Source organism: Bos javanicus, chromosome 17 (genome assembly GCF_032452875.1).
Source record: "Bos javanicus breed banteng chromosome 17, ARS-OSU_banteng_1.0, whole genome shotgun sequence".
NCBI classification, from domain to species: Eukaryota; Metazoa; Chordata; class Mammalia; order Artiodactyla; family Bovidae; genus Bos; species Bos javanicus.
Genome location: NC_083884.1, coordinates 62,239,721 through 62,257,160, shown reverse-complemented (window position 1 = coordinate 62,257,160; position 17,440 = coordinate 62,239,721). Strand labels below are relative to the sequence as shown.

The window sequence follows — 17,440 nt, the reverse complement described above, 5'->3', positions numbered from 1 at the left end:
CTAACTGAACTGAACCTTTCATCACAGCTTCCTTTGATAATCTGGTCAAAAACACAGAACCTGGAAAATTCACATTTAACTTCATTTTGTATACAATTTCATAGAGGCCTCCTTCCATTCCACTGTGTAGCTCAAGGTTGGCAGTGACTCCTCATTCTGAGAATTTGATTGTGGGTACCCAGGGCTTCCCTGTTGGCTCAGCAGTAAAGAATATGCCTGCAGTGCAGGAGGTGCAGGAGTCACGGGTTGATCCCTGGGTTGGGAAGATCTCCTGGAGGAGGGAATGGCAACCCCCTCCAATATTCTAGCCTGAAAAATCCCATGGACAGAGAAGCCTGATGGGCTGCAGTCCGTGCGGTCTCAAAGAATCGGACACAACTGAGTGGCTAAGCACAAGCCCAGACCCTTTGAACTGCATGGATTGCTTTCTGGGATGTGTCTTCCCTCCCCGACATCCTCCCCTCCCTCACCACTCCATTCTCTTCCCATTTGAAAAACTCCTCTCTCCTTCCCTTTCATCTTTCTTCTTATATTTAAAAAAATTCCAATAAAGTCATTGCTTTTAATTTTTATGATTTAACTTATTGACATAATACATGCATATAGCTGAGAAGTCAATTATCACATATTTATAACAGAATAATCATATTTCCCACTTCTTTCCTAGTCCATCCTTAGAGGCAACTACTTTCAACTCCCTTAGCTGATTCTTACGGCATTTCCCCATCTTCATACTTCTAATTATGATTTTAACATATATTTCTAGTTATTTCATTCACTGTCTTAATAATTAAGTAATTTATTAATTAAATTACTTATGCAAAGCCCTGTTGAGGAAGGGAGCATGGCAATTTCAGGAACCATTTTCTTGGCTACTTAGAATCATATTCTCTTTTTTTTTTTTCTGGCTGTGTGGCTTGTGGAAACTTAGTTTTTGGTCCAGGGATCATATCCATGCTCCCCTGCAGTGGAAATGCAGAGTCCTAACCACTGAACCATCAGGGCATTCCCTGGAACTGCATTCTTTAACTAAATGAACCTTCACAGCAGAGACTTAGAGGCTGTGTGGTGAAGAGCTGGTTCATGGGTTCAAATCTTTTCTACCTGACCCATTAGCAATGTGCTCTTAAACAAAACATAACTCTGAGCCACACTTTTCTTGCCTAAAAAATACCGTTACTGAAATGTAAAGAGTTTTGTGGTGAGCACGACATGACATAATTCTTGTAAAATGTGGCCCAATGCCTGTCACACAATCAGTGGTCAAAAACTGCCTGCTGATAATATTATCGCTCTTTTTTTTTTTTTTTTTCTGTGTAAATATCAGCTGAAAGAGAAAAATCTAGGCCAAATTCCAAGTTTGTGAAGACCAATGAAGTCTGGGGGACAAAAAGCTTTAGTTTGTGCTGACGAACATGTGTGATGCATTCAGGCCACAGTGGAGAGAAAGAGCACACAGGTTTTGAGCCTGGCATTTCCCTGGCCTGCAGGCGTTAGTCCATGTAATAGGAAGTGCTTCAGAGCCACGTGAAGCTTCACCCTCATTCCCTGTTAGTACTGTCTGGGCAGGGAGCAGAAAATGGATGCTTTGGGGACCAGCTTTCCTAGAAAGCACCAGAAGACTTGCCTCCACGTCCAAGGCTCAGAGTCCTGAGAGTCTAACTTTCTGCCAGAGAGCTGTGTTGGTCCTTCTCTTCCTGTCTTGCCTGGGATCCTAACAACCCACTTTATTTTGACTTTGCTCTCAATCTCAGTGGACACCCTGAACCCGGGTGACAGAGTGATTATGGTTTGCTGCTGTGATGATGATGACGTGATGAGGGCTTTAAGGCTGAAGGAAGATCGGCACCCACTTCTCACTTCTCCTCTTACTCTATTGCTCTCTGTCAGTTTCTTTGTTTTCCTATCTCTGCCTCTGTCTGTCTGCCTCTCAATCTCTCTTTGTGTCTATATATTGTCTCACTCTTTTGTCTGTCTTTCTCTCCTCATCTCTCCATTTCTCTCTATGGACTTTATATTAAACTCTCTTTCTGTCTCTCCTCTTTTTTTTGACCACACCCCACAACCTGTGGGATCTTAGTTCCTCTGCTAGGGATCAAACCCATGGCCCCAGCACTGAAAGCATCTAGTCCTAACCACTGGACCACCAGGGTATCTCTCTGCCTCTTTCTGTCTCCCCTTGCTTCCTTACCCCATCCCTACCTAACACCCCATCTTTCCTGTTAGCCGCCCCCCGACTTTTTTTTTAACAAGCTATGACTTTAGGAAGAGTCTCCTCCATTTGAGGCCATTTTTAATCAAGGGCTTCAGTTCAGTTCAGTTACTCAGTTGTGTCCGACTCTTTGTGACCCCCACCATGGACTGCGGCACGCTAGGCTTCCCTGTCCATCACCAACTCCTGGAGCTTGCTCAAACTCATGTCCATCGAGTCAGTGATGCGATGTCACCATCTCATCCTCTGTCATCCCTTTTTCCTCCTGCCTTCAATCTTTCCCAGCATCAGGGTCTTTTCCAATGAGTCAGTTCTTCATGTCAGGTGGTCAAAATATTGCAGTTTCGGCTTTAGTATCAGCCCTTCCACTGGGTATTCAGGACTGAATTCCTTTAGGATAGACTAGTTGGATCTCCTTGCAGTCCAAGGGACTCTCAAGGGTCTTCTCCAACACCACAGTTCAAAAGCATCAATTCTTCGGCGCTCAGCTTTCTTTATAGTCCAACTCTCACATCCATACATGACTACTAGAAGAACCATAGCTTTGACTAGATGGACTTTTGTCGGCAAAATAATGTCTCTGCTTTTTAATATGCTGTCTAGGTTGGTCATAGCTTTTCTTCCAAGGAGTAAGCATCTTTTAATTTCATGGCTCTCCCTTTTCCAGGGGATATGCCTTCTCCAAGGGATAGCCTATCCCTTCTCCGGGGGATCTTCCAGACCTGGGAATCAAACTGGGGTCACCTGCATTGCAGGCGGATTCTTTACCAACTGAGCACAGGGAAGCCCTAATCCAGAGCTTAGCTAACATAATTTTTGTATTTTGTATGTCACAGTGGCAGGGGGAAGTTAGCTGGCTTGCTAACTTTTAGCAAGATAGTCTTTTTATTAGTAAATTTGTGCAGATTGGTTTGCAAGATGTGAGATGTGACTAAAATATTAAATTCCTAAAACCATCAAAGCACTAATGGATCAGGGAGGTAATATTCTCCCATAGGAATTACACTGACATTCAAAATTAACTTTTCTTAATTCTGTGTCCACTCATTACACACCAGCTTAGAGGGGGGAACATTTAAATCTCAGTTCTTGGTGAGCGCCCTAATAGAAGAAAGTAGCAGTAATTAAGTTAGAAGGTAAAAATTGTTCTTTGGTTACTTCCTGCAAGTTTTCCTCCCTTGGGGAATATTACAGAGAGGAAATGTTTTGCAGAGTCTTGGCAAAATTAAGATCGTCAGCCTTTATGGAAACGGGCAGGTCTAGAGATAATGTGAAATGTTTAGGAAAAAAAAGATAGGTAGCTTGGGAAGTTTTGAGATTTTTCCTCCCCTCCTCCCTTCCTCCTGCCTTCCTTTTCCTTTTTGATTTTCCTTTCCTCTATGTTATGTCTGGGTCAGTAGCCTGTTATACCTGAACCCAGACTGACATCAAGATAGCTGAGTTCATTCTGGCTTTGCTGCTGTGTGACCATGGGAAAGGTATTCAACCTCTCTGGGCTTCAATTTCCTCTTCTGTTGAGTCAGAAGTTTTGAACTTGGTGACCACTAACATTTTTTCCGAGGTCTAAAATTCTTTCATGCACACACCAACAACTGCTTAATTTTTAATATGTATTTCCCTCCTGTTATGAAAAGGACAAACTCATTAAATGATTTGGGGAGAAGTAAAAAGAACAAATGAAAACTCTCCATAATTCTAACACCAAAAGGACTGCCATGAACATTTTGGTGCATTTCTTTTCATCTTTTTTTGCTATACAGTTTTGATATGCAGATTATTTTTATTGTACATAAGAACAGGTTTGTATGCTTTTCTATTGGCATTTTCTCCCTATGCATGTCTGTCTGTCCTTCCTGTCTTCATGAACAACATCTTTAATGGGTGTGTAATATTTTATTGGGCAACTTAATTTACATAACCACTCCCTAACTGGTGTCATACTGGTTGATGGCAGCTTTTCTCTTTTAACGCTACTGATGGTGGGATGACTCATTTTCTGAAGGCTCCAGGCTACATTTTTTTCAGAGTCTGAATAGAGAGAATTGGAGTCTGGCTTCACAGCAGGCCTGTTCCATGGTAGCCCCACTGGATGAATCTGGACAGCAGATGTGTTTTGTTCAACTTAAAGAATATTTTTAATAACTTTATTTAATTCCCACTTTACAAAAATCAAAGAGATCTCACAGAAAAATCCAGATCTCCAACTTCTCTTAGAAATTTAAAAATAATCCCAAGTAGTAATGCCTAGGTGGTGTTGAGGAGCAACTGCCCCTTTAAATCGGTCAATGTCTCCTATTGGTCTCAGTCCTGTGAGACCATCTTTCTCCTTTGAGACCTTTGTTGATTCTTATTGGATCTGAGCTGAACCCAGGTACTGGTCAGGCACAGGCCATGATGTGCTGAGCTTTTTACTCAGAACAGGACCCAGTAAATAAATCCTGGGCATTGTGCCATGTCAGGCTGTTTTTACAGGTGTTGTGGGAATTGTGTGGCTGAATTTCTGTGCTCTGCATTGTTTTTTAGTGATTTGTGCTTAGAAATGAAATCATTGCTTGGTTGCGGCCAGGCTGTAGGGATGGATAACTCTCAAGACTCCTACCCTGGTTTTGAGAACAGTTCTATGATGGACAGTCATTTATTTCTTTTTTCTCTATGGTTTTATACATGTGTCTGCTGACTTCTGAAGTCTTAATTCAGGAGCCGTGGCCAGCCCATCCACAGTCAGACCCTTGCTGGCACATATGGGAATTGTAATTATGTCCTTGTGTGTATCCCCACTGTGGCGAGATAGTAATGCTCATCAGACAGTCCATGTTCTCGGCTGCATTCTTGGTCCCTTTGCACTTAAGTGGAGCCTTGAGACTAGTTCTGGCCTATGGTCTATGAGCAGAGAGTGTGCGTCACCTCCAGGCTTAGGCATAGGAATGGTTATGAGTGCTCTGGGCACTTTTTTCCTGCTGTGTGAATTGTGAAGGCTTCATGTTGAAAATGTGGAATCAGAGTACTATTTTCACCTGGATTTCTGAGTTACCTGGAACCACAGAAGACTCTGTGCTAGGAGAGAGTAAATTTTTATTGTATTAAAGCACTGCGGTTTTAGTGTATTTGTTACTGCACCATAACCTAGCCTAAGCTGACTGATACATTCTCTATTAGAAATAATGAGTGAGGGAACTTCTCTGGTGGTTGAGAACTAACATTTATTGAGTGCTATCTATTTTGTCATTTATTTTCCACATTTAAAAATGAGGAAAACGAGGTCCAGGGAAATTAGGTAGTTTGCTCAGGGTCATAGAGCTATTTAATACATAGTTCTTCCAGAATGCTTCCTATCCATCTTTTCAATTGTCTCTAGGTCTTAACTATAATGCCTCCTCAAGGAAGTCTTCCCTGATCACCAGGTTAGAGTGCTTCTTACTGTTATGCTGCTGCTGCTGCTGCTGCTGCTAAGTTGCTTCAGTTGTGTCCAACTCTGTGCGACCCCATAGATGGAAGCCCACCAGGCTCCCCTGTCTCTGGGATTCTCCAGGCAAGAACACTGGAGTGGGTTGCCATTTACTTCTCCAATGCATGAAAGTGAAAAGTGAAAAGTGAAAAGGAAGTCGCTCAGTCATGTCTGACTCTTAGCGACCCCATGGACTGCAGCCTACCAGGCTCCTCCGTCCATGGGATTTTCCAGGCAAGAGTACTGGAGTGGGGTGCCATTGCCTTCTCACTGTTATGCTATGCTATGCTAAGTCACTTCAGTAGTCGTGTCCGACTCTGTGCGACCCCATAGACAGGCAGCCCACCAGGCTCCCCAATCCCTGGGATTCTCCAGGCAAGAACACTGGAGTGGGCTGCCATTTCCTACTCCAATGCATGAAAGTGAAAAGTGAAAGTGAAGTCACTCAGTCGTGTCTGACTCTTAGCGACCCCATGGATTGCAGCCTAACAGGCTCCTCCGTCCATGGGATTTTCCAAGCAAGAGTACTGGAGTGGGGTGCCATTGCCTTCTCCTCTCACTGTTATATGATCCCCTAAATCCTGGTACTCCTCCCATATAACATTATCCCACATAACTTCCCATTAGACTTTAACTGCCCTAAGGACAGTTCCTGTGTCTATTTTGCTCAGTGTGATATCTCCAGCATCTAGTACACTGCCTAGAGCATAGTAGGCACTCAATGTATGTTTGTTGAATAAAAGAGAGTCAGAAAGTTTGAACTTGTGTCCTTACTGCCACTAGTCAACTGTGTCATCTTGGACAAGTAGTTTTCTCTCTCCGAATCCCAGTGTTTCCAGTAGGACAAGGAAGATGTTTGATTAAATCAGTTCCTTTTGGCTCTGATGTTTGATTATTATTTCATTCACATGGTCTATTCCTTCTCAGAGTCTAATTTTGGGTTGCTTTCCAGGCTTTTTAATTCCATATTTATTCTTGGAATAATTTACAGAGTTAGGCTCTGAACCCAAGCAGTCTAACTAAAGAGTTCATGATTTTAACTGCTCATGTCACCTATCTACCTACCCACCCACCCATCTGTTTATTCTATTGTCATCCATCCATTAATTCATGCAATCATTCATCCATCCATATACCCCACCATCCATCCAATAATCCACAAACATTCATCCATCCATTCATTCATCCATCCGTCCACCTACCCATCCATTTATTCATCCAGTTTCTGCCTTCCTGGTGCTCTCATTCTGATGAGTAGAGGGCAATTTCTCCTCAGTGGCTGTTGACATGGATGTTGAGATAATGTTCAATGTGTGAGCTGGAGCTCTTCAGCTGATTTTATTGTATTGGTTTTTATATCCTCATGGATAATATAATGCTTCTTTGTTTTTATTGTTATACATAAAGTTATTAATTAAGTCACTGATGTTTATTGAGCACTTACTATATGCCAGGCATTCTTAGGTGCACACAGACCCAATTTGTTTCACAACTCCAGGATATCATTCACACTGCATTCTGTATAGTCTTGGGACCATGTATTTGCCACTCTGCTGAAGGAGTCCACATTTCAGCATAGTGGTTAGGGGCTTGGGCTCTAGATCTGAACAGCCTGGCTTTGAGTCCTATGTCTGCCACTTACTGGCTATGCAAATCAAATCCTTTCACCTCTCTATATGTCAGTTTCCTCTCCAATAGAATAGGGATAATAAAAACCATTAGTTCAGAGAATTGTTATGTGGCAAAGAGTTAACTAAGGCAAAAGTATTCGGAATAGTTCCTATATAAATAATTGCTCAACAAAAGATGAGTGATTAGCTTACATATATCTCTCGCTAGGTGGGTTTCTTTAACAGTTTTTCATATGGGGGAATGGAGTCAGGAGCAGCAACAAGTTTAACCTGATATGATCTGCTAAAGTCAGAGTCGAAGGTAAATTGATTAGTGACTGTCTATTGATCTAGAGGATATGTGGTTTATGCAGCGAAGTGCTTACCCAAGTTGACATAAATCAAGTATAATAAAGAGTTGGAGTCTGTATTTGATGTTTGACCACCAACAGCTTTCTCCTTCCCCTTTCCCTCTTTGCCCCAGTATCTGAGCAAGCCAACTATGCTTGCTCAGATATTGGAACAGTTCAACCATTTATGTTAACCTCACCTATATATATATTTCCATGACTTAATATATCTGTGTAAACTCATAGGAAAAGACTGGAAATGTATATACCAAACTGACTACAGGGGAGAGGAAAAGGGGACTGAGATTCTTGAAGAAAGGTGGTGTTCAAGAGGGTCTTTACATTATTTGTCATGTTTTAATTACTATAAGAATGAAACTGTTTTTTAATGTATTTAAGAATCTGTTATAAGAAAAAAGTAAATGACCATCCTAAAGCTTTGAAATTGCTCAGTTGTGTCTGACTCTTTGCCACCCTATGGACTGTACAGTCCATGAAATTCTCCAGGCTGGAGTACTGGAGAGGGTAGCCTTTCCCTTCTCCAGGGGATCTTCCCAACCCAGGGATCAAATCCAGGTCTCCCGCATTGCAGGCGGATTCTTTACCAACTGAGCTATCAGGGAAGCTCGGATGGGGGTATGTGTGTGATTGATGAGTTAGGAGAGCCTAGAACCCTTCCTACCTATGTCAGAAGGTGCCTGAATGGGGATTGTGATTAAAAGCACAAAAAGCTGATCAATTGGGTTGTCTTCTGAAGAGAGGCTGTGTTAACTGAGGATCTATAGAATTGAGTTCAGGGCCTCCAGACAGGTCAGTCTGTGTGCCCAGAACTGTCCACAAAGGTGTTCCTAGACTAGTAAGCAAAAGAACCTGTTTATACATTGGCAAATGCCTAGAATGCAGGGCCTCAAGGTTATGAGGCTTGTGCAGAGTTGTGCTTAGTTGTTCAGTGATGTCTGGCTCTTTGCCCACGGACTGTAGCCCACCAGGCTCCTCTCCCTATGGAATTTTCCAGGCAAGAATACTGGAGTGGGTTGCCATTTCCTCCTCCAGGGGATCTTCCTGACCCAGGGATCAAACCCGTGTCTCTTGCGTCTCCTGCATTGGCAGGTGGATTCTTTACTGCTAGCACCTGGGAAGCTGGGTCCCCCCAAAAGCAGACCCTGAGACAGGGTTTCAGTGCAAGTAGTTTATCTGACAGGTGATTCCCCGAAGCACTAGTTGGGCAGGGAACTGAGACAGAGAAGGGCAGTAAGCAGTAGCATCTTGCTGAGGGCAACTGGGAGGCTGTGTAGCACGTGCTTCACAGTTGCTCATGGTGTGCAAAGCTGTGTGGGTGAGGAAGAACATGTCCTTCACTCACACCAGTCATCACTGAAGGGCTACTCCTGATGCACTCTACACACTGGCTTAGCAGGCTTCAGCAGCCAGAGAAAGACTTGGTAAAGAATCATAGGTATTGACAGAAGTTGTCACATCAGTGTGCAAGGGATAGTGAGAGGGACAGAAGTAGTGTATACTATGTTTTCTGGTACAGGTTTGTAACAGGAAGAAAATGTGCTTGGTGAAGAAAATGAGCTTTTCTTCCCTGAGCACTTCTGAGTCTCAACAGCAGTCAGTACATTGGCCCTCTGATTTATACATCGGTCTTTTGTGAGTTTGGATGGTGCGAGTCAAGAGAGACAGCTCCTCTGGGGGAGTACATGGCCAGAATTGAATTCCGTAGAGAAACCTAGATCGAGTTTAGAAACTTAAAAGATCTTACCAGCCAGGGACCATGAATAAGCGAAGTGGGTGGGAGGAGGAGGAGAATGTACTTGGTGTGGTGCCTGGCATATAATAAGTGCTCAATAAAAATGATTTACATTAGTGGCAGCAGCGGTTTCTGGGGAAAGCTTTAAGGAGGAAGTGGACCCCAAGTGTAACGTGTTGCAAGGATGCCAGACAGAATAGGAAACTAACCAGGAGGAGGAGAAGCCAGAAACCTCCTTGCCTAACCCTGGCCTCTTGTACAGTCCTTGTAATTAGGATGGTAGTCATTTTCTAGTATTTGCAGTGATGACAGATTCTTCGAGGTGAGGTTAGTTGGTAATACAGATGTGTAACATCTTCCCATCAGATGTTTTAGATGCCAGCAATTGGCCTCTCTTTTCCAGGGAGGGGGGTGGGGCAGTGGTTAATCCTCTATCTTCCTGGTGCTCTGCTGTCAGCATCTTTCCATATCGCCTGCCACACTGGAAGGGCCAACATGGAGGAAGGCACGAGCGAGTCATGGTATCTGTGTAACAAGAGAAAGTTGACTTTCTTTTCATGTATCTGAGATGAGATCTGGTTTATCCATCTGGTACTGTGATATCAGTGCTAGGAGCTTATGAGTCTTACAAAGGCCTGTAGTAATATTTGCACACTGAAAAAATAAAGTGGCCTCTGAAATATGAAAAGAAAATCATATAATTAAAGAAAAAATTGAATTTTATTTTCCATCTAGCTTTACTGAGTTATATTGTATATTTTGTATACATTATATATACTATATATTCATTGTATATACAAAAAATGTGTATTTTGTCTACATTGTATAGTAAAAATTGTATATACTTTGGTTGTTCAATGTGATTTTAAGGTCTACTATGTGATGATTTAATATGTGTATACACTGTGAAATGATTACTAGTAGCAATCAGAGTAATTAACACATCCACAAACTCATATAGTACCTTTTTATTGTTGTTGCTGTTGTTGGTAATGAAAACACTTCAGATCTACTCTTGGGACTTTCCTGGGGGTCCAGTGGTTAAGACTTTGTACTTCCACCACAGGGATGTGGGTTTGTTCCCTGGTCAGGGAACTAAGATCCTGCGTGCCTCACAGGAGGCCAGAAAATAAATAAATAAAATAAAATAAAAATTCTTAAGTAAAAGATCTACTCTTTTAGCAAACAATGTAGTATTAATTAAAATCATCATGCTGTATATTAGATCCCCAGAACTTACTCATCTTATAACTGAAACTTTATATCCTTTGACTAATAACTCATTCCCCACCCCCACCCCCACCCCAGCCCCTGGTAACCACCTTATCTCTGGTTCTAGGAGTTCTGCTTTGTGTAATTGAAACTGATACATGTTTCCTTTCGTGAAACACTGTACCCATTGTAATATACCTCAACTAGTTGATGGAACAGCCAGTTGAAGATGCGTCTGCCCCAGGGGAGTTGGGGTGTGCCCCCTCTAGCATGGGAAGGGGAACCTCTCTGAACCCCACTGTTTAGGGTTTTTATGGAGATCCCATCACAGACTTCCCTGTAGTTCAAACAGTAAAGAGGCAGGAGACCAGGGTTTGATCCCTGGGTTGGGAAGTTCCTCTGGAGAAGGGAATGGCAATCTGCTCCAGAATCCTGGAGAATTCCATGGACAGAGAAGCCTGGCAGGCTACAGTTCGTGGGGTCGCAAAGACTAGGACGCAGCTGAGTGACTAATGTAGTCCGCAGTCCACATCACAGACATGATTGATTAAATCATTGGCTTTTGATGATTAACTGACAACTCTAGCCCTTATTCCCTTCCTGGAGGTTGGGAGGGGTTTGGGGCTGCAAGTTCCAACCCTCTAATTATGTCTCCATCTTTCCATAACCAGCTTCAATCCTGAAACTCTATAGGGGCTCTCATCAACTTGTCATCTCATCAGCATTAAAATACACATCACTCCAGAGATCCAAGGGTCTTAGAAGCTCTTGTGTCAAGAACAGGGGACTAAGACCAACTACTGTAACAAAAGATGCTCCTAGCACTCTGTTGGGGGTTTCCTAGATGGCTCAGTGAGTAAAGAATTGCCTGCAATGCAGGAGACACAGTTGGCACAGGTTCAATTCCTGGGTCGGGAAGATCCCCTGGAGGAGGTAATGGCAACCCACTACAGTATTTTTGCCTGGAAAATCCCATGGACAGAGGAGCCTGGCGAGCCACAGTCCATGGAGTCGCAGAGTGTCAGACACAACTGAGCGACTAAGCACACAGCATCCTGTCATTTAGGAAATGACAAGAGTTCTAGGAGCTCTGTGTAAGCAACCAAGGACAGAGACCAAACATATATTTGCTATTATACCACAGTCACTAACTCAGTGGCTTTAGGTTATGGCTTGATCTCCTGATCCTTAGCTTCTGGGTGTCCCATGGGATGACAAAAGTTGTTTCCTTCATTGCTGTGAGGCCTGAGTGAGTTAATACACTTGGAGGATTCAGAATTATACCTTGTGGCTCCAAGAAGTGCATAATTTCTTCACCCTGAGCTGTAAACCTAGAGAAAAAGATTGCATAACACAGATTTTGAATCACAGTGGTGCAGCTTCCCAGTGTTTATGGATTTAGGGCACTCCCTGGGGGTATAATTAGAATCAGATTATGGGAATGGTAGATCCGCTCTGCCATCTATTTCCCTCCTCCTAGTTTAAATACAGGCTCCACTGCAAGTCACTCTCCCCAGGTGAGCTGAATAATTAATGCCAGTTCTGAGAATCCTGCCTGGCTCAAAAATGGTTCATTATTACTAATAACAGCAACTACCATTGATTGAATGGCTTGTTCTGTGCCAGACTCTGCCCTGAGCTCTTTTCTAGCATGGGGTCTAGAGTGAAGCATTCTCATAGAAACCTTAGTTCAAGTGCCACTCTTGCCTCCTCCAAGCAATTTGTCTTCAGGCAAGTCACTTCCCTTTTCTCTGAGCCTCAGTGTCCTCATCTGTAAAATGGGATGACAGGAGCTGCTCCATCAACAAAGTTGTGCTGAAGGTTAAATGCACTATAGATGCAAAACTTTTTTGCCTGAAGCCGGGCACACCATAAGCGCTTGATAAATGTTCACTTCTGTTGTTATCATCATGTTCCTCAATCCTGATGGAAGCCCTCTGAGGTAGATATGAAAAGCGTTTGGCTCGTTTCACATGGCAACACTCTGACAAACGGACGCCTTCAATGTTTAAATCCGTTTCCCTTTATAATCTTTTCTTCACAGTGTATTTGGGAGTGGGGATGTAAATTAGCCCCTTATCAACAGGAAAGTGGGTGTATACATTAGATTCATGCCACTGAAAATGAATGAGCTCGGGCTTTGTGAATCAGTGTGAGTGAATCCTCCAAAAAACATGATGTCGAGAGCAATAAAAGCAAGTTGCCCCTAAATGCATGTGGAATGTTATTTCTATAAAGTTTAAAACTACGCAAAGCAATTGAATAAAGTCAGGGATACACATTACACACATGGGCAGTAAAAGTATAGAGACACATGAGACCGAAAACACCAACTTCACAGCAGAGATTCCCTCAGTGGATGTGGTGGGGGCTATGACTGGGGAGGGGGCACACAAGAGCCTTCAGATATCCTGGGAGGTTTATTTCTTTTTTTAAAAAATATTTATTTTTGGCTGTGTTGTGTCTTCATTGCCGTGCAGGCTTTTCTCTAGTTGTGGTGCGTGGGCTTCTCATTGCGGTGGCTTCTCTTGTTGCAGAGCACAGGCTCCAAGGCACGTGGGCTCAGTAGCAGCAGCTTCCAGGTTCTAGAGCACAGGCTCAGTAGTTGTGGTGCATGGGCTTAGTTCCAGCAAAGCATGTGAGATCTTCCCGGACCAGGAATCGAACCTGTGTCTCCTGCACTGGCAGGCAGATTCTTTACCACTAAGCCACTAGGGAGCCCAGGATGCTTATTTCTTAATCTGCTATTGGAGGCATTTATTATCTTTTATGTCCTTTGTCGAATAAAAAATATAGTCACAAGCTGAAAGTAGCGAGTTATTTTATTTGGTGGGAATGTTTAGGACTCCGAACCTGGGAGACACCATCTCAGTAGCTCTTAGAAAACTGCTCCAAGGAGGCAGGAGGGAAAGTCAGGCTCTGTACAGGTTTGCAACAAAGGGAGCAGGCAGTTGAACATTGAAGATCAGGTATCAGTTAAGGAATTTAGCGTTCTGTGTATAGGAAGATGCAAGCCTCTAGGCTCACTGAACTCATTCCCTTCATATGCGCCTCAGCTATCTGCGGCCCATCCTGTTTCCTTGTTTCCCTTGCTTCTCGAATTCTCCCAGTTCCTCAGCAGTCACCATGGAGGCTGGCAGCATCCACTGGATTGAAGTTTTGAGAGCCCTCATTCACATTTGGCAAATAGAAGGGGAAAAGTTGAAAGCAGTGACAGATTTCCTCTTCTCGGGCTCCAAAATCACTGTGGACAGTGACTGCAGTCATGAAATCAGAAGACAATTGCTTCTTGGCAGGAAAGCCATGACAAACCTAGTCAGTGTGCTGAAAAGCAGAGATATTATTCTGCCGACAAAGGTCCGTACAGTCAAGGCTATGGTTTTCTTAGCGGTCACTTACAGTTGTGAGAGCTGGACTGTAAAGAAGGTGGAATGCCCAAGAATTGATGCCTTCGAACTCTGATGTTGGAGAAGACTCCCGAAAGTCCCGTGGACAGCAAGGAGATCAAACCAGACAATCTTAAGGGAAACCAACGCTGAATGTTCACTGGAAGGACTGATGCTGAAGCTGAAGCTCCAGTATTTTGGTCATCTGATGTGAACAGATGACTCATTGGAAAAATCCCTGATGCTGGGAAAGATTGAGGGCAGAAGGAGAAGAGGGCATCAGAGGTTGAGATGGCTGGACGATATCACTGATGCAATGAATGTGAACTTGGGCAAACTCTGGGAGATGGTGAAGGACAGGGAGGCCTGGCATGCTGCAGTCCATGGGGTCACAAAGAGTCAGACCTGACTGGGTGACTGAACAACAAATTTGCATTTGATGGCTGTGACATTTCTTGTTTATTGATATGGCAGGAGATATTTTCATTTCACACCTTGAACATACAGCTCAAGTGGGTAACAGTAATTTTAAAAAATTGCACCCCAGCCATGGGGAAAGGAATTTAGGGACCCCCTCGGTATTCTTGAGATTCTGCCACCCCCACAAACTATTAAAGATTCTTTAATCTACCTGAGCCCAAAGCTTCTCTCCACCCACCTCCATGTCTTCTTAGTGTCTCACTAACAAAACCCCCAGCCTACCTGGCTCAAAACGGAGCTTCCTGGCAGCCAGGTTCTCAATTTTCATGTTAAAGGAGCACTTTTTTTGCTTTCTCCACCTGTGTTTTAATTATCGTTCACCTCCATGGCTTCATTCTGTTCAGTTCCAAACACTCCCAGATATCCGTTGGCTCTTTTTGGGGTGGGTGTGTGGAAGAGATGGCAGGAGGCTACTCAGAGAAGGCAATGGCACTCCACTCCAGTACTCTTGCCTGAAAAATCCCATGGACGGAGGAGCCTGGTAGGCTGCAGTCCATGAGGTCTCTAAGAGTCGGACACGACTGAGTGACTTCACTTTCACTTTTCACTTTCATGCATTGGAGAAGGAAATGGCAACTCACTCCAGTGTTCTTGCCTGGAGAATCCCAGGGACGAGGGAGCCTGGTGGGCTGCCGTCTATGGGGTCGCACAGAGTCGGACACGACTGAAGCGACTTAGCAGCAGCAGCAGCATACTTACTACTGCAGAAATGGGACCAACCTTATCTGGCATGACTGAGACAAGTCACCATATGTAAGGCTCTTCTATTCCCATCCCAACTTCTTTGTAAGAGAAGTTTTATTAAAATGCGTACCGAAAGCAGTCTTGAAGTGAAGAGAATGCAGTATGCTGCTCACTCTCCAGCATGCTGCCTAGTTGTGTATGTGTGTGTGTGTCTGTTGGTTGTGGATGACTGAAGGAGCAACATTTGCCAGGTCATCAGCTCTGGCCTTCTCCATAGCTGACCCTTTAATCTGGAACCCCAAGGTAGGAGAAGTTCTATCAATAAATAAGTACATTTTCCAGGTGGCTGAAACATACACCCCTGAGGTCATCTATATTTATATGCAGAACACAAAGTTCAGAGAGGTTAAGTGATTTTTCCAAGGGAACACAGCTGGTAAAGTGGCCAAGCTGGTATCTGGTAGATCAAGGACTGTGTTTCTATTTGCTCATGTGTTGTTAAAACTTTCCTATCTTACTGAGGGTAATTTTAATGACAGTCATTCCAAGAAACGCTTCCCTGGTGGCTCAGACAGTAAAGCGTCTGTCTGCGATGTGGGCGACCCAGGTTCAATCCCTGGGTTGGGAAGATCCCCTGGAGGAGGAAATGGCAACCCACCTCAGTACTCTTGCCTGGAAAATCCCATGGATGGAGGAGCCTGGTAGGCTACAGTCCATGTGGTTGCGAAGAGTTGGACACGACTGAGGGACTTCACTTTCACTCCAAGAATCACCCCCGTTTTGAAAACTGTTTTGCTTTCTAAAAGAGGGTAGGGAAACAATTTAACTTTTTTCCTATGATATAAAATTGTTTGCATCCTTTCCAAAGTTATGCTCTCAGGTGTGTTTGAGGGGCAGGTGGGAAAGAAGCTAACACGTATTCACCAATGACCACATGCCAGGCATCTGCTAGATATCGTGCAGATTCCTATTTATGTTCCCTATTATCTGTTATTATTCCCATTTGATAGATGGAGAAACTGTGGCTCAGTGTGTATTCATTATTGATCACTGTATAACAAATGAACAGCTTTAAACAACAAACATTTATGATCTTCCATAGTTTCTGAGCAATCAGTGTTTCAGGAGCAGCTTGGGTGGTTCTGGCCGAGAATTTCATGAGGTTGCAGTCAGAGGGTGGCATGGACTGTAATCTCTGAAGATGTGACGGGGCTGAAAAATTTACTTCCATTCACATGGTTTTTGGCCAGAAGCCTCAGTTCCTTGCCTCATGGATCTTTCCATAAGCTACCTACATGACTTCACAGCATGGAATGATCCAGGAGAGACAGAGATCACAATGGAAGCCGTAATACCTTTTAAGACTTAGTCTCTGTAGGTGAACATTGGCAATTCTGTCAATTAAGCAATGCTTAATTCTGTTTGTTCGAAGGAGAGGAGAATTAGGCTCTACACCTCTTGAAGGTGGAAGTATTAAAGAATTTGTACTTTTTTTTAGAACTACCAACTCAGGGAGGTGCCGTCAACTTGCACCTATGAACCCTTGAAGTTCATAGGCTTTGTAAGTGGTAGAGGTTAGATGCAACCATAGTTCTAGATGGTTCCACACTCTTTTTCTTTTCACTGTCCTGTGATTTCTCCCTGACTGAGGAATGGAGAGCTGTTTGCCCTTATGCTTATTTGCCCCAGACTGCAAACCTCTTTATTTGCTTTTAAAGCTTTCCCCTTTCTATCTCTCTATCATCTATCACATCTAAGCAACATCCTTCTTATTCTAAATTGGAATTTTGAATCTCCTGTGAAATTGGGAAACCTGGTAACTTTTAGTTGTGTGTCCATCAAGAGTCAGTAGACTCTGAGTGACTATTTGGGGTTTCTTTGTCATCAGGTGGCATTTATAACATTTTGGAGTGCTCTGAAAGCTTTCTTCATCTATTCCGGATTCTTCGTCTTGCAGATCATTGAAGTTGTGGGTAAGTTTTGGATGAAATAATGATAATTATAAGGGTCTGTTTAATTTATCGTTTGTATAACTCTTCAGAGTTTTCAAAGGTCATTTATACACAGCATATCACCTGATTCTCACAAAAAACCCATTAATAAGATGGAGGCAAGTGATGCGATCTTCTGGATAAGCTATGTTGAGCCGCCACTTACCTACGTACCTTTGTTCTCTTGGCACCTGCTTGGCACTGACTCCTTCTTGCCTACAGGCCACTCCTCTGTCTTTCTACTAGTTACAATAGGCAGAGCCATAGGAGTTTGTGGTCTTGGAACTGTAAGGGGAGGGAAAACTTTTCTTCTACTC

The 17,440-nt window shown here is 43.3% G+C and overlaps 1 protein-coding gene across 3 annotated transcripts in view; it reads left to right on the top strand.

Moving 5' to 3' along the window:
• The window catches only part of RPH3A (rabphilin 3A), a 293,375-nt gene that overhangs the window by 19,779 nt on the left and 256,156 nt on the right, over positions 1 to 17,440 (top strand). The window contains exon 1 of one of the 3 annotated variants that reach the window (XM_061384970.1): positions 17,041 to 17,105. The exons of the other annotated variants lie outside the window; for them this stretch is intronic. The gene's annotated coding sequence lies outside the window, so the exon portion shown is untranslated. Of the gene's footprint in view, positions 1 to 17,040; positions 17,106 to 17,440 lie in introns of those variants that run through there. 3 annotated transcript variants of the gene reach the window in all.